Source organism: Tyto alba, unplaced genomic scaffold (genome assembly GCF_018691265.1).
Source record: "Tyto alba isolate M040663 unplaced genomic scaffold, T.alba_DEE_v4.0 Super-Scaffold_14, whole genome shotgun sequence".
Taxonomy (NCBI): domain Eukaryota; kingdom Metazoa; phylum Chordata; class Aves; order Strigiformes; family Tytonidae; genus Tyto; species Tyto alba.
This window is the reverse complement of record NW_024881276.1, coordinates 46,793,752-46,820,124: the sequence shown is the minus strand read 5'-3', so window position 1 is coordinate 46,820,124 and position 26,373 is coordinate 46,793,752. Positions and strand designations below refer to the sequence as shown.

The 26,373-nt window shown below is 40.0% G+C and overlaps 1 long non-coding RNA gene across 2 annotated transcripts in view; it reads right to left on the bottom strand.

The window, feature by feature from the left end:
- Nucleotides 1-70: 70 nt before the first annotated feature.
- The window catches only part of LOC116959598, a 47,753-nt gene continuing 21,450 nt past the window's right edge, over nucleotides 71-26,373 (bottom strand). The window contains exons 3-5 of one of the 2 annotated variants that reach the window (XR_006164948.1): nucleotides 16,469-16,509; nucleotides 3,837-3,908; nucleotides 71-128 (exon numbers count right to left, since the gene is read on the bottom strand). This is a non-coding gene — a long non-coding RNA (uncharacterized LOC116959598). Of the gene's footprint in view, nucleotides 549-3,836; nucleotides 3,909-16,468; nucleotides 16,510-26,373 lie in introns of both variants that reach the window. The other variant, XR_006164947.1, reaches the window with a different exon arrangement.

Below are 26,373 nucleotides of genomic sequence, written 5' to 3'. Positions count from 1 at the left end.
CTTCCATCAAGTGTGAATCCAGATCATAACCAAATGCTCTTCCAGCACAGACAGACTCATCTGACTGGAGGAGAAGGAAAGCTGCTTCGGGATCCCAACGCAGCAGAAAGACAGCTCACACCTAAAGGCTTACAAATCATTGTGCATCAGAGATGGTACGAGTTTTCGCTTTTTTGCCCAGCAGTGATCTTCCAGGTCTGAGGATCCTGATCTAAACAGGGACCCTCAAAATTACTGCACAGGGTAACTCTCTGTCAAATAAGGTTTTGCAGGATTTGGTGCGCACCTATTCTGCAGACTTTTCTTAGTAGGTTACCTTAGCTCGCGCCAATCCATATGGTGCCTAGACCTGTACTGTTTATCAAGGGAGACAGTTTAAAGCTAGCATGGATATCTATGTTCCTGTCCTATGACCACAGAGTGGACTTGCCTATAGCCTTATGGTGTCTGGTCCTTCATTGTGCAGTGAATTTCTGATACAATTTCTGTGAATTTCTGATTCAGAGAATGTCGTCCATTGAAACTTCATTGATGAAAAGAAAAGGAAGCTGAAAACAACAAGAAAGGTAGTACAAAGATGAGAGAGAACATAGATAGAGGAAGAACTAGGTACTAAAAGGAGAAATAGATCCTTGAGAAAAAAATATGAAGAGTAGCAGACACGTTAAAGGCAATTAGATTGATTTAAATGCTTCAGAACCTGGATTTTTTTTCATAAAGTACATTAAATGGAGAAACACTAGCAAACATGATTTGTTTCACTGCAGTACACAAAGCATTTGCTAATTAAAATGAAATAAATCAAAACTTGGACTTCTGTGCTCATCCCGGTCTTGTTACCTGTGGAACTTGATTTTTAAAGATTTTTTTATGTCTTCTAGTGATTCATATAGAATAAAGCATCAGTGGATTAAAAAAAAAAAAAAAAAAAAAAGATAAAAAGCTTTTTAAGTTATCATTGTTCTTTTCAATCAGCTGCAGCATGAACATTCTTCCTATGATTAGTTTTGCACGTGAGTTAAAGATACAATTCCACAATGAACTCTTCAGGATATGGGAGCTTCTATGTCTATCATTTACATAATCTGTTTATTATTGAAAAGGTAGAGATACACATACGTTATTGCAAAGCATTATTAACCACTATAACAACATTTAAACATTAGATGGTAGTAGTTATTTTAGTTTTTAAAGAATTTTTGGGTTTAGTTTTTCTGCACACAGTCAAGCTTTAATTAAGATTGCAGTTAACTGAGGCATCACAGGCTACATCTGGGTCACTGTTTCAATTTGGGAGCTCATAGGTCTCTATCTTTTAGAGTACTACAGCGTAACAGTTTTCAGAAATCAAAATTTTGTAGATCAGGGATTATTATATAGAATATCTGACTTTCCCCCCCCAAAAGGACAGACAAACGATATTTCTCAGATAGTACAATCTGTGCAGACCCACTGAATCTGGCCCTTCAACTTCAGGTGAAGGTCACGATGAATAATCACAGGTTTAACATCTCAGTCCAGCTTCACTTCTGCTCAACATTTGCACCAGAGAAGGTGTAGTTAAATAACTGAGTTAAGTAGAAATTACTGCTATTGAATGAAACTATGAATAATTTTATCTTGAAGATTTTTTCCTGGCTGTGGCTGCCTAAGTTTTACTACTTCCAGTAAAGCTATAGTTTTACTATTATTATTCTAATAGAGGATAAAACAGCTTTTCCAGTTTTTGAGCAGAACCAAATGTGTTACAGAGGCATCTGTTTATGATTATCAAAGGTCTGGCTTCACAGCAAGTGTGAAATCACCAATAACTAACATACCTGCAAATTCTAGTCACTTTTTTTATATAGAAACAAGCTGGTCAATGATGCAAAAGTGCAACGTAGAAAAGAGGTAGGTAAGGGGTTTGCCACCAAGGACCCAGATAGAGTTCATCAGAGAACCTAGAAGAAGTTTCTTTTGTAGAAATACAATTCAATAATACAATTATTATTATTAAAACAGAATAAAATATATATTTTCCCTATCACCCTCAAGGTTGTTGAAAAAACTTGGAAAAGTAGTGCTTAATAGCTTAACACTGGAATCCAAATAGATAGCATCTCTTTTTATTTAATTTAAAACTTCTGATGTAGGTTTGATTTCCTAGCTTTTAGTGACGGACTTTTGAGTTGTGAGCATTTGAGAACGCTGTTATTTTTATCTCCTTTTTTTCCAGTTAAGGGTAATGAAAACCTAGCTTTCTGTATGTAATTTCTTCTCGTTGCTGTAAGTCCCGTGCATGGACACACATACCACAGCTTCATCTGGCTCTTATGGACCCAAAGTGCTTCACAGGAACAATTTTAAATGTCATTACCTTTAGGACGCTTTTTGATGCAAAAGCATAAAGTTCCAGCTGTGTTGTAAAATTACAAAACTAAAGTGAATTTCGATTTTATTTTGCTTGGAACCCAATGGGCAATCTTTGGTTCAGAAATCAGCTAGATGAAGGGTCATGAATTCATGGCTCTTGAGCCTCCACCAACAATTCAGGTGTGGCTCAGGCATGCTGGCAAAGCCACACAACAGCAGCGGTGTCACAGTGGTGCCCGCCCTATGGTAATCCCCATCCCCAGAGAGACGGTGGGGCGACCTAATGAGGCGCATTTACTCAGTTCATTGGTTAATCCCCACCCTTGGAGAGGGAGGTGAGGAAGCTCCTTCAGAGCGCTGCTGGTACCTTCCACGTGACATCGTTTTCCTCGAGCATTCTTCCCAGGTTTGGCTTCCTGGCTCTCAGTTCCTTCCAAATTTCCTAACCGTACTCCTGACGTCAAGAAAGTTGTTTTTTCCCACCACTCGATATGTCTTCCACTTTGTTTTTGACCCCCAAATCAAGCAAAAATCACATATCAGTAAGGATCTTGCTTAATGTGAAAAGGTGTTATAGCTGCAAAAAGCATTAGATCCTTAAGAAAAAAAAAAAAAAAAAAGAAAGATTGAGAAGATACTACGACACTTTTCTGTGTGCCCTGACTCATTGTGAAGACTCTGCCAGTCAGATTGCTACAGGGACTTAGAAGACTCTATAGAATGAGTGGGCCACAAGGAGATAAAACACTTATCGCTTAATCCGGGAAGCTAATGTGAGTTCCCATTCTACATGGGGAAAACAGAAAGGAGACAATCTTAAAAAATAAAAGCTTCAGTCAAATGAGTAGATACTCCACAAAAAAAAAAAAAAAAAAAAAAGTGAGAATAATTTTTTTCTGCTTAAATGGATTATATTGAAATGCCACCCACCAAAATACAACATTTCAAATAGTTCATACAGTCCATCCAAAACATGGACAAAAATTCCACACTCTTCATGAATAGTTTTTTTTTTTTCTTTTTTTAGTCTACACTTCTGCCCTTTCTGTTGGGGCTCCATGAGGCAGGGAGAGGGGTGTAATAGTGCAGGGAGTTCAGTAGGGGTAGCAGTTTACATAAGAGCCATCGCTGTGTAAATAGTTTGACAGTCATTTCAACTGCGTTTCTTCCTGGTGGGGATAGACATCTGATGGCTTTATTTCCATATGAGAGCAGCAGATATTTTAATAATCACGTCATTTTTCACCAGCAGGCTATGAATATTCAATAACATTTTTTTCTAAAGTATTTCATATCCTGGCCTTTTTTCCTTCCAAATGAAATTTAGAAGAAAATTATTAAAAAGTCACAGCTCCTTGCTCTGCATTCCCATTTTCTAACTTTGTTGCTGTTGTTTTGCATAACACTACAACTATTCAACAATCACAGGAAATCCTGGGTTGCAACTACCAAATTTCACATCTTCTGCTCTAAATGCTTACCCTTAAGGACTTAGAAGAGGTCCATAAAGTAGTAACCACCGCTGCTGTAAAATGTTAGCATCTTCTTTGTGGCTGTTTGACAGAATATAAAAGATGGTGTAAATTGTGCTAGTCTGATACCAAATAAAGAAGCTTCAGTACAAAATTAATCAGAAAAAATTACTTTCTTTCCTTTGTCAGACTTATAATCAGAGAAGCCGATGATTACAGGCACACAGGAACCAAAGTCTGTGTTGATGCCCAGCTGCTGTCCCTTAAGATTTGTACATGGACAATGATGACAGACTTGTTCTACTTCTACTGTGCCACCTGAATATATAAATAGCATCTATATAGCATCTTCCAGGAACTACAAATAGGATCTGGAATTATTCCTACAGAAATCAATGGAAGTCTTACTGATGATTTTAATGAACATTGGACCAACTTCAAGGACAGGGAAAGAAAAGGTTTTGTTCCTGTGAGTACCTTAGGCCTATTCTGACCTCCACTACAATGTCTTATTTTTTTCCAAGCATTTAACAGGAACAACTGTTTGTTTAGGTGTTACACAATTATGCTATGGGGAAATGTTGAATTACAAAATAAACTGCATTCCTGACAAATTGTAATTACTGCCCAAGAGAGTGAACACCAAGAAACTGCTTCCTCCCAGTTGTGGGAACCAGGGGTGTGCTGTGCACCTGATCAGAAAAAAAAAGAATTAAAGCCCCCAAATAAAAAAAATAAAAAAATTCCCACAACCAGAGGACTTGCACTGATTCACACCAACATGTTTGGGATTTCAGAGTTCTGAGCAGATGTGAGATAGGGGACTGGGTTAAGGGGGACCAGTGCCTAGTAACTGTGGTTACATGAACTGACATAAAGGAAATTTGAGATTAGAAACTCTCCCCCAAATCCAGAGGCCAAAAGTATACTTCCTGTTTACCAGATGTAATCCCTTTCACTTCCATGATACAGCTCCAGATACACATAACACATGCAAAGGGCAGGATCTTGTCTCTTCATGTCTTGTTTTTTTCACAGTGTTTTACCAAGAGTTTCAAAGATATGTCACCATCACCTCAAAATGTTTTAAACCCCCTAAACTGTACATCAATTCTCAAAATTCCTGAGATATATTAAAAAGTAGACTTAAAATTAATAAACACTTAGCTCTTTTAATTTGCCCACTCCCTTTCACAGTGTGTAAAGTTCATGTATTTCAGATTTTTGTCTAAAGGCACAAGGGCTAAAAATATATTTATTTTCCAATGAAAAATTAGATTCTCGGGTGAAAACCAGATTACAGTCCATATCGTGAAATTCATGAGGCCGAAGGACTTAGCAGTGGCAAGGTGACAGACTCCAGTCAGATGAGAGCAAGAGGTGGGTGGCCAGCCAGAGTTATCAGGGGCTTATTCTTCTTCAAAACCAGATGAAACTAAATTGGATCCAAGGGGTTCAACGTGTAGTGAGCATGACCCTAGATCACATTCATATCAGGTGCTCCTGCACCCTGCCATACAGGCAGGACTGCTGCTGCCATCGATCCCTCAGTGCATGCCAGACCCACCCCAAATCACATAATTCCCCTTATCTGGGCTCTCACCAGTCTGACGGGGATGGATGTGCTCCTCCCTTCATGTCTGTAGTCCTCCCAGGGCCTGCCCACCCACAGGGTGCCAGGTCTCTTCACAGAAATGGGAGCACAGAGTCACCATGTGGGGCCCCAAAGACCCTGTGATGGCTCACTCCCCTTCCCCACTGAGCCTGGGGCTTACGCACCCCATCTGCCAGAGGTCAAGCCTCCACACACCCGGGGGCCTGCAAACAACTCTCCAGAGAAAAATGAGAGTTGAGGGACACAGACAGGCTCTGTGAACTCATCTTCAACAGAAGACAGATACATTTGAGGTGTGAGGCTGTGGATCAATAAAACAGGAACATTTGTTTCTGTTTCCTCACAAAAGGAGAGCATCTTTGGTCTTAGGGCAAAGTCCTCATAGCTGTCCTCCATCTTTCTCTTACAGTTCATAATTTATCTCTGAATCTTGGAGACAGTTAAACAGCCTGTCTCCTCTGTCCCAGCTGATTTCCTTTGATCTTGTCTGGACAAGCAGTTAAATAAAAACAAGTTCCTCAGCTCCACCTTCTTGAGGTACCTCTTTCCTTCAAAAACAGAAGGCTTTGCTTCTCCAGCCACTCTTGATTTTTAATTTCTATTATCTGTAGGGGAAGAGGGGCACACTCTCCACCTTCTCCTGGAGAAGCCACAGGAATCAGTTCTCATACCTTCAGCTAATCTCTTGTCCTCTACCTATGTTTCCATCTAAACATGGGATGAGTAAGGCTTACTGATATACCATTATCCCCAGGTTCTCATCTGGGAAAAGATCAGAACCAAAACTAGTATGTTTAGCAATAGCAGAAGCCATGATGAAAAATTACCTGTATTGTATGGATGTTAAAAGCTTCCCAACCAGACAAAGGATGAGGCAATGCCTTTTCTTTTGTGCCACAACAGCCTCTTCCAGCCAAACAGCTCTCACCTTTATCTGTAATATCGCCATTCAGAAAGGCTCAGACACTACACATTTTTTTTACATATTTATCCTCACAGTTCTCCCAGAATCAGGGAGATGACCTTTTAAAATAAATGGGAAACTGAGGCGCAGAGAGACTGAGTAGCACACCAAAGGTCACAAAGGACACCTGTGGGGTAGCAGATCAGGCTCTCAAAGGCCACTCTTGAGTGCTTCAGCCACTCCACTGCTCCGCTGTCAGTCAGGTTTGGAGCCAGGAGGTGATATCTGAACACCCTTTTAATAAAAAAACAAAAAAAACCCCACCACCAACAACAAAAAAACCCCAAAACAAACAACAACCAAACAACCAAACAAAAAACAACCAACCAACCAAAAAAAAAAAAAAAAACCAACAAAAAACAAGTAAAGCTTTCAGATATAGATCCAAGATTCAAGTCTTAATTCTCCACAGAAGATCAGTTTGCTTCAATTTCAGTCATGGACAGCTAAAGAAATGTTCTGGGCCACATCTTCTACTCGTCCAACCCTGCACAAAATCACTCAAAACCAAGCCAGCTTCACCAAAGAGTCACTGACTGTGAAAAAGGAAGAAGGTAGAGGAGCAATTCCATTTTCCCCTCCCCATTTTTTGTAAATCCTGCCTTTTCTAGCATATTATTTAAACAAATGAAGGGAGCATGGGTTGCATTTAGGATGAGCTTCAGCCTCCACCCACCTTCCACCTGTAGTTGATAGCTGGACCAATTCTCCAGTGCAGCCAGTCTGTTGACACTCATAACTTGTCCTTCTAAGCAAAAGCACATCAAAGACAACAGACTTTGGGCTGGTTAAGAAGTATTTAAATAGCTTTCCAACTCAATGAGGCATTTCAAGATTTTCATTAACAGTAATTATGCAAGAAGTAGAGGTCACCACCAGAAATTTTACAGAGCTTAAAGAGGCAGGATTCAAAATGAATTTAAAGTTAGAAAATTAGATTGTACATTAACATAAGAGACATTGCTACTGTGAATCATTGTCTCAAAAAATTAATTGCCTTTTTTTTTTCTTACGTTGCTTTTTGCAAATTTTGACTATTAAAGCACAGAAGTTTTAGATCTGAGGTGCCATTAATAGGACTCAGTGAGGTAAATGGTAAATGAAGGGAAACATCATGTTGGATTAGCCCCCTAGATTATCATGCAAATATTCATTTATGATTTCAGACAAGGAGCAACAAAAATCCTGTCTTTTGCCAACAAGATCTTTCCCTCATTCTTCTTATCTACTACATCAGGCCAACCTAACCCAGAGAGAGCTAAAGATTTTGGTTTCTGCTGTAGAAACAAAATTCTCTACCTCAAAAGTGCTTCCATGTAGGTGGATTCTGAGCAGCGACATTTATAGGATCGTTGCCCTTGTGTAAGATGCTGGCTTTCTCTCTGGTAATATTCGAGGAGCAGCAACAGAAGAGCTGTGACAAAGCTGGAGGCCCTTGGAAACCATTTTGATTTACGGAAGTAGCTGCACATAGCACTGTGAAGCTGACCCTTGTGCTCCTTCAAGAGTGAGCCTGTACTTAGAAAATTCATCTTTCATTTTTGCACCACATGGGTCGGAATCTCCAAGGGACTGTAGACATTCAAAATGCAATGAGCCTACTCTTCGAAGGGTTGTGGTGTACAAAGCCAGCCTCAGTGCTCAGTGTGAGTGCTGATGCTGGGCTTTCCACCCAGCACGCTCCCTTGCTCCAGGGCAGCTATAGCCTCATTATGAACAAATGCTGATTGTGCCCATGCACAAACGCTGAGTAAGAGGACGAAGGCAAGCAAAGACTTCTTGAGCTTTTTCCCCATGGCTTGCAATTCTGTAGAGACTAGTTACATATTGGCTGCTCAGATGAAATTCTTAAGAGGTATTTGAACATTTAACTAAGCAAAGTTTCACAGAGAGATGTAATCAAGGGCCTCTATCAAGATCCATCTTACTGAGGGAAACAGGCTTCTTGAAACATGGGAGCGGTATTCCCAAGGAGAATGACAACCTCTTTGATCTTACAAGCATACAGATTCTTCAGAGAGCAGCCAAGCCACCTGTAATGGGCCCATTCTTTAAATGTCACTACTGCCCATACAGAGGAACTTCAAATATTATCAGTGGGATTATTCTAGGTTGGCAACATTGAACAAGTAAGTACAACCTGGCATGCTAGTTTTCTTTATCCATTTTTGATTCCGGAGTTGAGAGTATCAAATAGATTGAGCAACTCAGGGAAACATTTGAAACCATCAGCAGGACATGCTCCAAAATCACGGAGGACATCAAATGTCTTGCTCTCCAGGAATAAGGAGAGGCCAAGTCCTCAGCAAACTCTGCTGACAAGTGAAGCTCATTTGGCTTTGAGAGCAATACACTGATTTCTATCAGCTGCCAAACTGTCCATAATGGCTTTAAAATACACTGTAATGTAATAGGATTAAAGTCATAATATATTCTTACAGAGCTACAGAAGCTGTAATTTCATGTTCAAGCTGCAAGAATCTAGATTCCTTTAGAAATGGATGTGAGTTCACTTCCTGGTCATGCTAGTAAAAGACCTCTGTGATTACAGGGCACGGGAGAACCAGCACTCTATAAATACGAAGTAAGAAAGTTTCCTTACCTAAGTAGTATAGGGTCTGCATGTTGTTGTTTGAACTACAGGCTCTGAAGGTACAAGTTAAAGCAACACATGAGTTAATTCATTCAGGGGCTGCTACTGGGTAAATAATGCATAATAATGGCAAACGATACTTCACAAAAGGCATACGTTGAGTTAAATGCTGTGGACCGTCCTCGAACAGAACTGCCTGCCCTTAAGAAGTCTTTAGTTTTGATTAATCATTTGTAATCTGATCAAATTGAAGAAAGCAAGCTGCCTGGTGCAAATGACTATTTTCACTTTCTTAACAGCTGACCCAACAACTGGGCACCCTTCTGGATTGAGGAACAAATTAATATTCCTCAACTGACTTGAAAGCATTTAAAGATTGAAATAGGCTGCATATGGGGATGTAGCTAAAAGTGGGTTAAGTAGTTAGCAATTAGCTGCATATAAACCATGAATCAGTCTGTTTTGATGATAAGACTCTAATTTCAGCTTTTGCCTTTTCAGTACGTTTCTCAAACACAATAGGTAGGCTTATACTGAAATGTGAGCAAAATATAGCTCTTCTGTTGAGTGAACACATTTCTTTTTCCTTCCTTACTGCTCTCAAGGAACCGAGAGAAAGGTTCAGTGCAGCACTGCAGACACTTTATGAGGTTGTATTTGTATGAACAAGCACTTCAAAAGACACGAGGAAAAGATTCACATTACTGTTTGAGTGGGAAATGAAAGACATCACCAATACGATCAGTAGATCAGACTTCCTGTCTGATATCATGTTTTTAAGTTGTTCAACGTGACTGTCCATAAAAAGTTGATGAGTACTAAACACATGATTTCCTCTAGCCAAAATTTTCCCCCTTCTTAAATTGAAAATAAGGCTTGTATTTCATGTTTGTTTATCAAGTTTGTTTTATTACTATTATTATAATATAATAAATACTTATATCTCTACCTGAATTCACAGAGTAAAATTAATACTGATGTTTGAAAAGGAGACTAGAGGTAACACAGAAGTTTAAGAAACACCAAATGAGGAGTCCATTTATCTGAGGGATGCAAAAAAAAAAAAAAGCAACACTAAAAAACTCTTGAGATTCATCTTAGTTTCTGTCCAAAACTACTTTAATCGGAGCCATTTTATAGTTTAACTCGCTTGCACTCCTTGATTTGAAAGAGGATGTCAGAGGCCTGGTCTACACCTTGATTAGTAACAATCTGATCAAACACACTAGATTACACAGGGATGAGTTAAATGAAAAGAGGGTATAGCCATGGCTGTTTTAACCACTAACGACAACATCGGCTAATTTGAACAACAATTTTATAAGGATTGATTTTATTTTTTTTTTTGGACATGATGATTTTATTATTTGGGCTTTCCCCCAGATTTCCTTCTACTCAGAGTATTTTAGACTAAAAAGTGTCCTCTGGCTGGCTGGAGAGAAAGGATAGATGGTGGCATAAGAGTTCTGGGGGTACCCGTTCACTGAGGCCAGTTGCAGCACTGTCTATCACAATAGATCCATACATTAATTCTGTTAGCATTTTGTGCATGAAATATATCATCAAATTGTGCATATTTCTTTCCTAGTATGCACACACGGGAAAAAGCCCTTTCTGCAAGGATGGAATCAAGAATACAAAGGGAAACAATTTTTCAGAGATGCAACCTTCACCTCTGCTTTTCATTAGCCTCTCAAAATTTCATGACTTACTTTTGACCTCTAGATTTCTTATTACTCCTACTCCATTACAAAGGCATGCACCTCCAAACCACCACTAATGACAGTTATTTATATTTATATTGCAGTTGTAAGCCTGGTCTTGGCAGGATCTCACAAACAGACCACAGCATTTCAGATTATTAGCTGAGGCCAAATTGTGCAAAACGAGAGCTCAAGCTCTTACACAGTGTAGTAACAGGGGTTCTGGCCCCTGTTAGAGCTGAGTTGTGTTTTAAAAATACAGTGGAAAATCTACTTCCTTTTTATACACACAATCAATGTCACTACAATAAGAATAAAACACGGAAGAGATTATGCTTCTCAACAGTCATAGCAGTAGGGTCTAGAGGACAGGAATGCCTTTTCCTTCTCCATTGATGCACATCCTTCTGTTCATATCATGTTGGGACAGCAACACCAGACGATGAAGCATTTCAGGGGTTTATTGACAGTTTGGTAGGTAGGTGGTGAACAGCCAGTTAAGAGAACAAGTGTGTCTGGAGCAAAGAATAATTGAAGACTTCCTGGCTGCAGTTCACATCAAACTGCTATAAATTAGTAACACAACTGGGCCACTTAGTCTTCTGTTCTGAGAATGGTTTTCTCTACTTGAGTCAACTAAGTGATCAGATCAGTGGATGGATACACCAATTCCTGACCTCAGAGTTTTTATCTGCATGCTGATGCATAGGTATGGTTGTAAGGCTTGGAGCAGGCTCAAACCAAGACGTCTATCCTATCTTCTCTCTAGTCATGACCATACATAAACCTGTATTACTCAATATTTGTTATTAAAACCAGTTTTATCATGCCTAAGGCAACCATGTTAAGCCTGAGTGAGCTCTGGAACACACTCTGGTAGTCAGATAGAGCTGGGAGTGTTTTCAAGCTGGTCCTTCTCCTTACTACATTTAACCACAGAGAAGATAGCTAGCAGAAAAGTTAACTAGAACTTTAGTACCTTAGTTCTGATTTACCAATAGAGAAATGATCTTACCTTGATAGCATTTTAAGGAAACCTGTACAGGAGAAATAGAATAGATACAACTGCTCTCTGGGTGTTTCTCTTGTAGAAAAGCTTTATGAAGTTTGATAGGAAATTAATACATAAATTTATAGATGTTTATTATAGCTGAATGGAAGTGACTTATAAAGGCCTGCAGCTATTAAATCACTCCTGCCTCCAGTGGAGAAAGGCCAGCTAAGAGACTGTCGGCGTAACACAGAATGAAATAATTTCTCTTTTTAACCACCCTATACAGTCCTGTGCATGTGATGTAATTCTCTATTCAAATCCACAGAGAAGGTATAACTTCCTATTAGAGTCCATTGGGTGTTTGTATGTAGATTTCCTTTCACAGACTTCTTTGCATAGCCAGAAGATTCATTTTCTCTGAGTAAACTAAATGGTGTAGATCTTCTTCCTCTGAAGTCGTGTGTCACCACAAACACAGCCTACATGCAGCTGAACCTTGTTTTAGAGCCTATATTCTTGCATATGGTTGCAAATAGAGGCAAATATCACGGCAACAGAGCTATTTAACTAATGTATTGTCACACAATGATTAATTTCTCTTTTATTTTCAGTATGAAAGTCTGTGGCATAGACCCCCATATGGTAAAATAATAGGCTGAAAGATTAGCCACCACCACCATCTGTTACTCGTCCCTGATTTCACTCTCTCTTTCAAGGGTTGATTGCAATTTCAAAATCTTTCAGTCAACGAGTCTATTTTCTTTCAAGTTATTACCTAGATGACTTCAGTAATTCTATATAGATGGGGCCTGAAAAAGAAATGCTGAGAGCAGTGAACACACGTAATACATTTGCATAATGCAGTGGAAGAGAGGGTGCTGTGAGAGGAAATTCGCAGGTCTGGCATCTCGATTTAGCTGTCAGTGTTTACAAGAGTGTAACTCCATTGCCTGCTTTGGAGTCGCTCCAGAGAACCACACTACTGCTGCAAGAGAAATGAGGTCTTTAATGTCCCATTTCTTACCAAAGTCATCCATTGTGTACAAGTGACAGATAATAAACCATTCCTTCTTTTAGTATGCCTGCCTATTGCATGCTATTTTATTTAGATGAGTATTTATGTCTATATAGGTGAACTTGTTAAGTCCAAAACATAGGAAAGTAAGAAGGGTAAGGAAAGCCAAACAAAGAGAGACAAGCATATATCTTCAGTAAGCATGAAGAGGAAATCAATAAAAAAAGTATTCTTTGATCAAGATCCCCACTAATTTGTATGACTGACAGGTGCCAAGTCAAATTAACATGCACTGTAGTTTTGGCATGCAGCCATCCAAATGCATGGCAATCTTTGTAGAAGAAGCTTTGCCATTTGAAGTCTCGGTATTGCTGGCACAGCAGACACTGTTTTCACTGCGCAGTTATTTGTGATAAGCATGAATCATTCTTATGGATCAAGGTAAAGCAACCTAGCCTGGTAAGCAAGCACATGTTTAGCCTGTGGCAAATCCTACTGAAAGCAGAGAGAACCCACACTACCACTTTTTATTTGCTACAGGAGACACAGTATAAGCTGCATCTCCACATCTTATCAGCAGCAACACTGGAAACACTACTGCTGCTTCCGCAACAGAAGTAGAAAAAAATACCATTTCTAATAGCAACCCTATTTATGTTCCCATCTGAGCAGGAAACAAAACTCCCACCTTTGTGTTTTTGGACAACGCTGTATTTAGAGGTGTCCTCTTCCTTCCCTGTCTGTGTGCAAGTTCTAGCCAGGGACTCCCCTTCAGGCTGCAAAGTTTTCCCTTTTTAAACTTTGAAACTCTATGTACCATGTGGCATCAAGAAAGAGTGACATTTTTCTATGATATGGGTAAAAATATTCAACTTCTTTAGCAATGAAATGAAATTTCACTATTAAATTTTCAGTTTTGAATGGGCAATGGCTTTATTCCAGGCTATCATTAAAAACATGGGGACCACAGGATCCGCCTTCGTTAGTGCCCTTCTCTTGATACAAGCATAGAAAAATATTTAACTTTCAGCTTTTTACTCCATTCTGTCAGCTGAATGAATACTGAAGTGTTACGATTGGCCTGCATTTGCTCCACAAGCTGATTCAAATCACATGTGCTCTGAGCCACTGAGGTGTGGGCATATCGCAACTGCGAAATCCCACTCTCCTCCTCAGCCTGGTCTTGGGTCCCATTGCAGGTAATATGCCCTGTCAGCTTTACTTTCTAGATTAGACTTCAGGCATATGAAAATTACTTCCCTGCTTGTAGAGTGCCTAGCATATTAACAGGAAGCAAGAAACAAAAACCCTGAGGAGGTATTTCATGCCACATGGAGTGAACTTTGTTTTCTAGATCCATCGCTTCAATTGTTTGCTACGGGGTATCAGACCAGATTCTCCATGGAAGTAAATCAGCACAGCTTTGCTATGCGTGACAAAGCTGCCCCAAAACTGAGCTACTAATGTTTATGTGCAGAAACAATCTAAATGTCACTCTTATGTCTGGCTCATAATTCAGAAGACCATAATTGGTTGACATAGCCCATGTATTTGTTATTTTAGGGGGCTTGTTGGAAGGAGATGGCAAAGGTTTAGGAGTCACTGATCTCCATCAGCTCTACAAACAAGGCAAGACTGCTGGGCTTTGTTTTCTTTTGGGAACTTTCCAAGCATCAGTACTTTGCAAGTTACCCCCATAGGCAATTCAGTATCTGTTTCAAGTTAATGTGCTTTGTTTTTCAGGCCACAAATAAAATCAGAACAAAGCAAAAGTTCAGATTTGTTTGAAAACAACCCAAACTGTGTACCGTGTGAAAAGAAAGGTAAAAAGAGGGTCAGGGAAACTGGGACTAGAGAGGGCATGGGATAGGGAAAATCTCTCCAGAGGAGGGAAAGTGATTTTTAATATACAGAAAAAGAATAAACTGAAGAGAGGAGAAAAAGATAATAGTTAGAAAGTCTATGTGAAAATCCCTTTGAAATACTGGAGCTCCCTTTCTCCTAGGGAGGTTCTGGTCTCATTCATAAGAGGGTCAAAGGGACTGAAACTGCTAGCTCTCCTACTGCCGTGGTGTTAGAGAGGCACATGAAGCAGATGATAGCAATACAATCAAGATACTGGGCCAAATTCTGCCCTTGATTACAGTAATTCAACTAATTTGAGAACCCTGTTCGACATGATCTTTTAATTCTCTGATTCCAGAAAAAAACTATAGCACCAACGGAGGACTTGAATTAATCAGGTATCAAACACACACACACAGCTTTGTTAAAACAAACATAATGATAGAAGGATTTAGAGGGTATTTCTTTCCATAACACCAAAGAGCTGTTAACCTTTGCTTCCAAATTTGTCAATATGATGCTGTGTTATCTGATTTTCCCTCTACCTTATACTTGCTTTCATCCCACAGCTCTTTTCTCAAGAATGACACCAGAGTTAGGCTGCTAACTTGGTGCTGGGAGGACCCAGTTTTCCACAGTTCTTCATCCCTTTACAAAGACTGGATGAATATGGGGACAGTGGTCCCCATCTGTCAGGTGGGGATTACATTTTCCCATACGATATAAACAGGGCAAAGCAAAGCAAATGTATACTTCAGTGATGATCTCTGCTGGTACCTTTTCTGGATTAACATATTTTCTCTCCTGTGTTGGATGTATTGCTTTGTGAAGTCAGACTCAAAAATTTCCATTGACTACCACGGAAGCTGCATTGGGCCAGCAGTAGCCATAGTGATGCCAGATGGTAAGAAGCTATGCATGTGACTGTGATAGAGAATTGCCCCCTGAATACTAAATCCAGATGAGTGCATTGGATCCAAAGCAATCAGAGTTGAGCATGAATGCAGACAGAGAACCACTCCCCAACACAAAACCTAGTTAAAAATGAGGCAAGTATTTTGTGAGAAATTAAAGCAGGGTAAAAAACTATATTCGGTAATCCAACCACTTATCCATTATCAGTGGGGTAGTTTCAACCCTTGATTCAACAGGCAGGGTCACCTTTCCATGAAGATATGCAAAAGAAAGGAAGAGACCAAAAAAAAAGGTTAAAAAAGAGCTGATTTAACTTAGATGAATGCTGAGCAATGGAACTGACGGGCTCAAAGAACTGTAAGTAAGAGACGAAACCTTTGAAATCCATGTCACCACATCAAGACTGACTTCAATTCAGAGGTGACCCATAGCTGTTATAATACCTGGGTGATATTCTGGTAGCTTCCATGAATTGAGCTTGGGTTTTTAATCCAGTTAAGAGCATATTCACATCAGGCAATCCACAACCCAAACCTGCACTCTCAGGTAGTTGGAAGAAATGAAAAAACTAAATCGCATTTGTGACATTGAAAGGAATTGTGTCCTTGTCAAAAGCCAGAAATTAACAGGAGCAAGACTTCCTTGCTACACTGCTCTGTTTAATATTAAACCTCAGTGCCTGGATATTACAGTGAGGCTAGCCAAGGAGAAATTCAAGACAGATGGATGTGTTAACTGTCACCTGGGATAAGAAAGTTGGTAGAATGGAGAGAAAATTTATTGCTCCTCTAAATCGTGTGACTACATTTTGCACTATTTTTTTGTTGTTGTTGTTTGTTGATTTTTCTCTGAAAACAACTCAGAAAACTTTGCTTGTGCAAAAAACCAGCACAAGCAGTGTAGGCTTCACCAGGCAGAGGAAAACTTGCAGTGTCCAGTTATCACCTTGCCCAAGCATTTTATTTCCTTTTCAAGAGATAGAGAAACATGTCCTTACCTTTCAAAAGACCTCTTGCTAGCACCAATGAAGAAATGCAACTGAAAAGCAAAGCAACATTTGATATTGTTACTTTTCGTGATAAAGTTTCAAGGTTTTCTCATATAAGTAAGAAGCAGTGGTAGACAAGGAGAGAAGCATACAACACTCTCTTCTTGGATTAATGTACTATTAAAAAAAAATAATAAAGAGCCATTCCAGTAAAGCTGCAATAAGATAAAGAAAAAAGGAATCTTTACACACCATGGATGCAGCTAGAGGAGCAGTCAACAAGATGTGATTAACAACACTTTGAAAATATATCTCCACACACAAATTGAATGAATGAGGGCATACATTTTCACTATTGCTCTTACAATTAATCTATGAATGGTCTTCCCAGATGAGCTAGGCACCTACCCAGTGTCTAAATGTATTTATTGTCACGAGAAGAGACACTGATATAATGGCAATTTTGTGCAATGCAAATCACAGTAAACCACTAATTTCTAAATTTCAGCAGCTGATCTTGCATAGTTGCTTACAAATGCAGGCAGAGACCACACTGATTGCAGCAGTAAACTGAACTCATATCTCACATTGGCTTGAAAATGTAGCTTGACAAGTGTTGCTTAAACAAACCTGAGCACGTCAGTTATTTTCAAATGATTTACTCATTACAGTCGCTCACAACATAAAAGCCAACAATCAGTCATTAGCACGCAGCAGAGGAAATTTTCCCAGGATATTATGTACCGAGTTTGGACAGTTAGAACTCACTGCTATTATTTATTCATGCCACTATAAATTATTCTTCTCAAAATGAACCTAAGTCACGTAAAAGCTGACTTGGAAAGTACCAGAGGCCCCTCTTTTCCTGAAGCATGTATATTTCCTTGCTAATAAACTTCCTGCCTAAAAATGGAAAACCAAAGGCTTAGGTGTTTAAAATCAATGACTTGGAGGTACAGTTGAAAGTGCTTAACTTTTGCTGTGTCCCTTTTAAGGCTCTAAATTTGTCAGGGGCTTCAATTGTTCCAGCGCTGCAAAACAGCACTGCTGAAACATGTGAATAATTTCCATGCTAGTGTAAGCATCAGATTATTTTTGAAATAATTTTTTTTTTTTTAATGCTTATTTTGTCCTGTCAAAAAATACCCAACAAGGCACTCTAGATGCGCAGCAGTTTTGAGTAACTACGCATGGTGTCACTTACAGCAAGGAAACCAGAAGCAGTCAACCAGACCGAGTCAGCCCTCTGCACAGTGAAAAGGCTTTTGGGACTCAGATGCTGTTCACATTCCCAGTGTGATGGAGTCTGCTAGAAACTGTGCTGTAACACCAGTTCATCTTACGCAAGCCTCCTGATAGGTAACAATGTCGTCTCGTGGACATTGTTAACAGGGGTTGGATTTAAACCAGGGAAAATGAGGTCTGAACATCTCCCTGGGAGTCGTTATAACCAGCCAGAATCTGGCACTGAATTATCATTAAATTGAAGCCATTTCAAGATGCCTCTGTGGTGGTTCATTCCCACAGACACTTCTGAAAATAGTGGATGAAAAAAAGTTTTCCCCTGTTAAAAGTGGAAAAAAAAAAAAAAAAAAAAAAAAAAAAAGCCCCAACCAAACAAAAACCCCATCAAAACTCCCACATTTTGAAAGCACGTGATTTTGAAAGACAGCTAGTCAGAGGTATGGAGGATGAATTCACTGGAGCAAAACTGAGTTGCACTCATAGGCTCAAGGGCTCTTGGGCTAATCCTGCTCCCACTGAAATAAATGAATGATGCAATGTCCTCTGAAGCTATCAACATTGTTGCAGAGTTAAAGCCAAACTTTTTCAACACATGGTCCTTAAGCATAGACTGCGTCATGCCCCTCAGCTTCCACAACAGCTCTACTGGTACCTCAGCATGTTGTGGGAACCAAGTATCACACAGAGCCTTGTCCAAACCATGAATGAGTTGGAAATTTTCGGTAAAAAGTTATATTTCTCACTGTATTTAGTACTTTCCCTAAATTACAAGAAATGTAGACATAAGCAAAATTTTGGTAGGTCTTTGGTGAACGCAGCAGACAGTCTCAGCTCTAACATGCTCCGAGATATTTGTGCTACAACTTCTGTATCTGACTTACACAAACACACGGGTCAGAAGCATTGCGTTCTGAGGCTAACTGCCTGCTCAGATCTGTGACAGCTTTATTGTCATACCATGGGAGAAGTAGATACCTCCTTCGAAAATAAGTTGAAATTTACTCTGTCGTTACTTTAGGAATCTCTGACATTTCTTTGGGATTTTCTGTCTGCAGCTCCAACAGATGCTGCTGAGAGAAGCAATTCTATTGACAAGTTTCCCCTGGAGCATGCTGTAAATGGTATGTCATACCTCTCAAACATTCTGAAGATACATTCTTGTTTCATTTATTTGGCAAAATTTATCTCATAGATGCAGGAAACATACACATAGAAGAAAATTATTATTGTTACTTAACTCACATAAACACTGATGAAGGTATTGGTAAATAAAAGAGTTGGTTTCTACTGATTGCAGCTGCCATAAAATGTCTTTTGAGAATTGTTTCTCCAGAGACTTCAACAACATGAGACAAGCAGTTTTGATTTAATCTTAAAGATGTATATATTTACATCGTTTGATAACTCCTTCTATACTTAGACATATCCCTCTCCTTTTTGTTTCAGGACAGGACCAAAACCACCTGGCCATTGACCACCTGTCAGGTTATTCTAGCATTATCTTTATCTGTTGTTAAAGCTTGAAGAGACAGAAGGTCCTCCAGACTAAAATCAAACAAGATCAATATTTGCAAACTCAAGAAGATCAAATAATGTGAACAAGCATCAAGAGACAGATCTTTGATGGACATAAGTTGTAACCAATGGTGTATACCAATTAAGGGCATGGCCCTTGAACTTTGGAATTTCTTCTGTAGGACCTTAGCTTTGAACTTCTGAGATCCCTATTTATCTATTTCCTTGCAGAGAATGTTTCCCACTTAAATAAACATTCTCAGGGCTCTTTGCATAGGACAGGGAGTCCAGGATTCAGATTCACTCATGATCTTGCTGAAATTAGTCATTTATTCTTTCAATTATTCAGCTATATTTACGTTTGCTATCATTCTACTGGGTTTTGATATTTTTTTTTCTTTTTTTTTGTTTTTTTCCCCCTCACGGTCAGGACGTGATCCTGGCAGGAAAGGGCAGCACAACCAAGACAGCTGTTAAAGAATTATCTCACTCATTAGTTTCACACTGGAAAAGTAAATATGCTAGCAAATGTCTTACACGTCTGTGTTTATTTGTGAGCAATAACTAGTTTGGAGAATGTCTACAGCTGTGACTTAAGTGCAATAAACCAAAACAAGGCAAATGTCAACACCTTGGTTGACAAATGCAAAGCAAAGCAAATGGCTTTATCCTAAATCAAAACCCTCTTTTTGCATGCAGAAGAGTGCCTGCAGTTCCACTTGCTGCAGAGGAGACCCAGGAGCACAGTAACTGAGGAGATCTCCAGCTACATCTTGCAGTTTGTCTTCCCATCACCAACCTGGGTGGGATGCAGCTGCCTAGATGTTTGTTTATAAAACTCCCAAGCTTTTCTCATCAGGCTGTGCTGCCTGAGCTAACAGCCAAGTCCTCCCCCGTGACCCATCCAAGGGACTTGTGGAGCCTGTGGGGAGCCAGGAGAGGGAAGACTTTTTCCCCTATGCTGAGTAACAGGCCCATTTTCAGCACTTCATTAACTCTTGCAGCTGCAAGAGAATCACTTTAAGTGGGGAAAAGAAAAAACAAAACAGAAAGAAAACACGCAAACCCCAGCAGACCTATGGTGGAGCAGGGCATGCCTGGAGCCACGCAGAGTTCAGTCCCCGATGCTCCCTCCTGTCACACAGGAGACCCTTCCTGGCCACGCTGTCCACAGGGGCAGATGTACAGGCAGAGAAGAGGCCACTTGGTAATATCCCTTAAAGAGATGTCAGCAGCGCTCCTAGTTTTTCTTCTGAAGTACTTGGAGACACAGACACTTCCATTTAAGCCCAAAGCCATCTGAAATGTGTTTGTTTACAGCCAATATTTACAGCTGACAGACATGCCAGATCCAGCAAGACACCACCTTCCCTCATCTCTCCAAGTTTCAGTATCAAATCATACACTGTGGTCTGGATTTCTTGAAAAATTGAATTTGTGAATGGACCACAGCCTTCTGTACTCTGCCTGCCCCACTGGCACATGGTTCATAATCAAAACCTTGACAGACCTGCTTGCATCTCATCTGGTTTTGAATTTTCCATAATTGCCTCAATCTTAGGCCATAAAATAACACTGTTCACTATGGACAAAGGCAGTGCAATAGTGCATACTTCTCTCATACTCTTCCTCAAAGGCGGCTCACCTTCGACCTGTGAGCATAATCTTCAGAGGACACAGAAAATCAGGCCATAGCTTGGTGTATGCAGCCATTCTGGCCATGGCTCCTCCATTATTAGTGTCAGTAAAATATTAATTCTAGAGTTTTAATAAGAGGTTTTGCTATTTCCTGGCTAGTGTACAGCTGAGGTAAATTATAGCTGCAAGTACACAATAGCTTAAAAAAACCAAAACAAAACCCAACAAACAAAACTTAGATCAAGAAAGATCATTAAGTTTGGATGGTCAGAACATGAACCATAAGCAAGTAGCAACTTCTCAGGATAATGAAACTAAGGGGTTTACCTCAGAGCGGACATCAGGTTGATGTGCATAAAAGGGAAAAAAGTACAGAGCTGTGAACTTTCAATCATTTAAATATTCAGCAAAACCCCTGAGTTCTTCTGCAGTTTCTGCTGGCTTTTGGTGGTGGGTTGTTTTTTTTTTGTTGTTGTTGCTGTTGTTTTTTTTGTTTGTTTGTTTGGGTTTTTTTATTTGTTTGTGTTTTGTTGTTGTTGTTTGTCTGTTTGTTTGTTTGTTTGTTTTAAAATAAAAACAGTTGTCTGGACCATTCAATTTGCATTAGTAAATGAATTATGCACAATAGCTGAGAATCACACTGTGAAGCGATGCTTTCAATAGAATACAGGATGTACTGGATTAGGGAAAATTTAGACTACACAAAATATCAGCTGTTTCTTTCAGTAAATTTGCTGCAACAGGACTTTTTTCCTAATCCTACCAGCTGAGACTTTCTGAGTCTGCATCCTTAAAGTTGGTTTTATTATTATATAATAGGAATAAAAAACCTCATAAACCTTGATTGAATACAGAACTAGGCAATTCAGGGATTTTCCTGTGACTTATAAGATCACCTTTTTAAGCAGTTGTTGAAGCATCCAGCCACTCATGGTGCCAGGATAGAAACCTGCAGAGCCAGTATCTTACACACAGCCAGCCACCAGCAACAGCAGCAGGGACAGAAGAGAAGGAAACCGGTGAGGTTGTTCTCACAGGAAGTTTTAATTTGCTGCTCACCTCTAAGTGGTGCAAGTTTGTAATGGCAGTTGTAGATGCACACCTGACAAATTATGGTTGGATAAAAGAACTTCTCTTACAGGGAGCTGCACCACTCAGTAAATCTACCAGGATGTAAGATGGAGATGGTGATGATGATTATGGAAATAAACAAAGCCAAATAAAATATATACTTTAATTTGAAAGGGACCCAAATGGAAAGACCAAAGCTGTGGAAGTGCCCCTTTAATGGAAACTAAATACGTTAAAAAAGTCTATTTATTTTTACTCTCTCACACACACACAAAAACTCCCCCAAAATCAAGCTGTGTTTATCTCTACTAACTTCTTTTGGATGTTGATAGTCCAATTTTCTTTATTTGATTTTGATATTTGCTAAGAGCACCCAGCTGACAACTGCAAAAAGGCAAGTATCCAGATTCCCAAGCAAACGGACTGCATTGTGTTGGCAATGGCTGTCTTTTCCACACTGACCTAGAAGGGAGACCTCTTGGGAGAAGAGGGTTGAACGTAATGTCACACGAACGCCATATTTTTGCAGCTGAACTGCACATCATTCTCTGTACACTGTGTTTTTGCAGCTGGAATACCTAATTTGTCTTATTATCCACACCGTATAGGATCTCATGCAGAATGCTGTTATGGATATATCAGAGCAATACAAACGTATATAAACTATTATAGTACATTTTGCCTTTTTTGTTGTTGTTGTTGTTGCAGGGAAAAATTGTCTCATTCAAACTGATGTAGGGCAGAGAATCACCTATTACAGATAAGTGTCTGCTGTAGTGACACGGACAGCCTAGCCATCCTGCTGAGCTTGTTACCCCACTGGGTAACTTAAGTACCGGTAGGTAGCTTTACTAGTTATGCAAGGATTCAGCACGTGCACTGACTTGGCTTAATGGGGGCCAAAATCTCAGTGAGGGGCTCTAAACATGCATTCAACTCTCAGCTAAAGAGCAACAGGGAACAGGATGACTGGCAGAGAAGAATCAGCCTCAGTGTTCAGACCCTAAAGCTTCAGCTTTAACCATGTGGAAGTGTGGAGGCACCCGCTGCAGGCAATGCACACCAGTGACTGCAAATTTTGCAGACTGGAAGGCTGCAAATCTGGAATTTGTTCCTTCACCTCACTTTTAAAATGTTTTAGAAAGCATGAGGAACGCTGTTCTTAAAGGCCAGGAAATTTCTATGGCCAGTTCAGCGTTTTCCTGTGGCTTAAAAGTGTCCAATTCATCATGAGCTTGTATTCAGCCTCAAGGGCACCAGCCTAAGAAAGTGGAGAACAGTGCCAGTATTTTGGGGGGAAAATTCTCTAAAATCAGGTTTATACCTGTGGCTGGTTTTCACAAAACCAATACAGATTATGTGCTTTTTGTGCCTCTGATGCTTCATCTGCACAACCAGCCAAATGTTAATCATGATTTTTCTATTTCTAAAGGGATATCCATTCTTCTGAGCACTGCACAAACATGTTATAGACTGCAACTTAAATGTCACATTGCACAAAACCATCTTCTTACCTACAAAAATTCCTGTCCCACCCTAAATCTCTGGGCAAACTCTCCCAGCCCCTAATTAAAAAAAAAAACCTCAACAACAAACAAAACATGAAGATGGTTATATCTACTTATCATTGCCTAAACAAAATTCAGTTTAAAAGCAGAACTCAAGGAACTTTGCAAAAGAACGTGATTTTGTGCTGGATGTCTTTTCTGTAGTAAAACCAGTATCTCTTGCTTTGGTGGGCTCATGCTACTGACGGGACAGTGGCACCACTGCGGGATGGCAGGTGAGTAACTGAGTCCCTTCTGCATTGCACGGAGCCTCATTTGTAAGTAAAATTTCAGAGAAAGATACAGATCATAGATGTGAATCTTTGTGAGCTGTAGTGCCATAAGGAAAAAGATCTGGTGAAGCTACATGGATAGCTGAAAATTAAGAATAACCTTTCCTGGACATTTATTCATCTGAAGCATTAACAGAGAACACTGAAGAGCACCCGAAAGAGTTTCACACCAGGATGTAGCTGCCTAGTCATTGCCAGAGTTCTTTCGAGTCAGTAGTACAGTCTGTTCCTCAAAATACACCCTGGGATAATAAAGCCTCCAAGCCAATGAAACAAACAAACCCCAAACTCATTTAAAATATTTACATTGCTATCTGCTTATCTTCACTTACATCAGCTACTTTTCACTCAGATTCTCATCTTGTTTTGGTCACTATGGAAACTGCATAGGTTTTAATTTGAAAAGATTGTAGTACTAAATGCTAATTGAATATTGATTGCTTGGGAGCCTCCCAAATGTCTTTTTACAGACTCTTGGAAACATTTACTAGGCATGGGAAGAGACTGAAACTTGTGGAAAATGGGGGGAAAAGAAATCACCTTCCCTAATCCCCTGGTTTCTATTGGAGAAGATGAAATATATTTTACTTTACAGATAACTGGTTTGAGAAACATAATCAGGTTTGAGTTTAGGGTTTTTTTCCCTACCCATTTCCAGTGTTTCCTATTTAGAAAATATGAGTCTCATGGACATACATAAAAAAAACCCCTCAAACCTGGAAACTATAGCTCTTTTTATTCCTTTGCTCCAATTTGACAGTGAATTTCTCTCAGGGCTTCTAGATTTAGCCTCACACACTCTTTTCCCCTAGGTGCTCTGCTATGCCTTTGATGCGAATTCAGAAGCTGCATCTAATTTTAGATGCAAGAAGAGACTGTCTGAAAAAAAGATTATATAAAAAAGGTCAAACCAGATTCCTTTAGCCTCTGAAAAAGGGATGACAGCTCTTACAACATCACATGGAAGACAGAGGGTTGCAATGCGCAGCCAAACCAGGAGGTGTAACAGCAGATTTTCACTTTCTTTACTATGACTATTAATCTCTTTAATAGAGGCAAAGCTCTTTCAGGCCAGACATCGATATGAATTTTGCCCGACACTCTGCTGTTCCTGGCTTAGCATTGTTAATTAATAGGTCTGCGGCTAAGTGGCAGGCTGAGCCCCTGTGGTTATTAGCATGGCAGCTCTAGCTTGAGGAGATGATGCCAAGTCATTAGGTACTGTGATAGTACAGGCTTAGCGTCTCCAGTGCGCTGGCCCGACGTCCAGGAGCTGAAATCCGAGAGTGCTAGCGTCAGCAAGCCTGGCTTGTTAGTCTGATGCCAAAAGCCATCGTGCCATTATTGGCTCAGCACTTCCACTTGCTGAGATAAGGTCCGCATACGCATCTCACTGAGGTCCCTTGCTCAGCACAGTCATCCTGCTGAGTTAAAGTGAAGTGCTTGCGGTTTTACTGAACACGTGTAGTTTACTGTTTTCATGCCAAGAGGTTAACAAACCTTGACAACTCAGCTGGTCCTTCCTGAAACCTGACAAGTCCAGGGACAGGAGTGGCACAAGTGCTCTTCAGTGTTTGAGGGCAAGACTTACTGACAACAGATATGCCTTCAAGCCAGTAACCCTCATTGCTTCTAAGGGACTTAGCTCTTACACTGGTCTAGGGAGAAAAACAAATCCTGAGTATGAACTGCAACCTGCACTGCACTCTGTGAAGTGATAACTTCACCTGACCACAGGATTACCTGAAAGCTACAAGCCCCTCCTAAAACAGCTTCTCAAACTGCAATTTTATTTCACTTGAGTCTGAGCAGACCTCTATATACCTGTGGCAAGTCCAATGCCGTGTCTGAATGGCTCAATCCCCACCAAGTCTAGACACATAAAGCCCTCTGTACTCCTTGCCCAGGGTTACTCGAAAGTGCCCTCCCAACTCATTCTGCAGGGCAGTTAACCTTGTCAGGGGATTTTTTTTTTATTTTTTTTTTCCTGTGTGTGTATGTATGTATGCCTTTTCTGGTGCTGTAAGGTGTAATATTTCAGATGTAACTTGTATGTTCAAATCAAAATACTACATTTGCTATCTTTGCATGCTAGCTTTCAGAAAAAGAAACTAGTGTCTCTTGAACATTTTAACAAATCAACAATTCCAAGTACTTTTCCTCTAACAGCATAGAAAACAAAAACCTGATCACCTTTCTCCTTGCTTGGTTCTGATGTTTGATGCAATGACTAATTATCTGCATTCATTTATTCAACCTAAACTGGGAGAAAGGCTTCCTGATTTCAGGGGGTGGATGGCACACGTCAGGACGTGTCCTGTGGGTCTGGAGCCTCCCTGGGGCTGAACACTGAAGGTCCCGGCTCCTGCAGACCACCTCCAGCACAGTCTCTCCCTTCACCTCAGAGAGGAGCTGTTCCCACCCCAGATACAGGCAGGTTTTCATCTATTGAGAATGGCTGGATGGAAAAATGCCTCCACATTTTAAGGCCGGGATGGACTCTTACAGTTGTCAACTCTAACTCTCTGAATAGCACCTCAGGCCCTGACGACCACACCAGAAAGTCTTGTTTCGAGAGTATGGTTTCTGAATATAGAAAATCTGT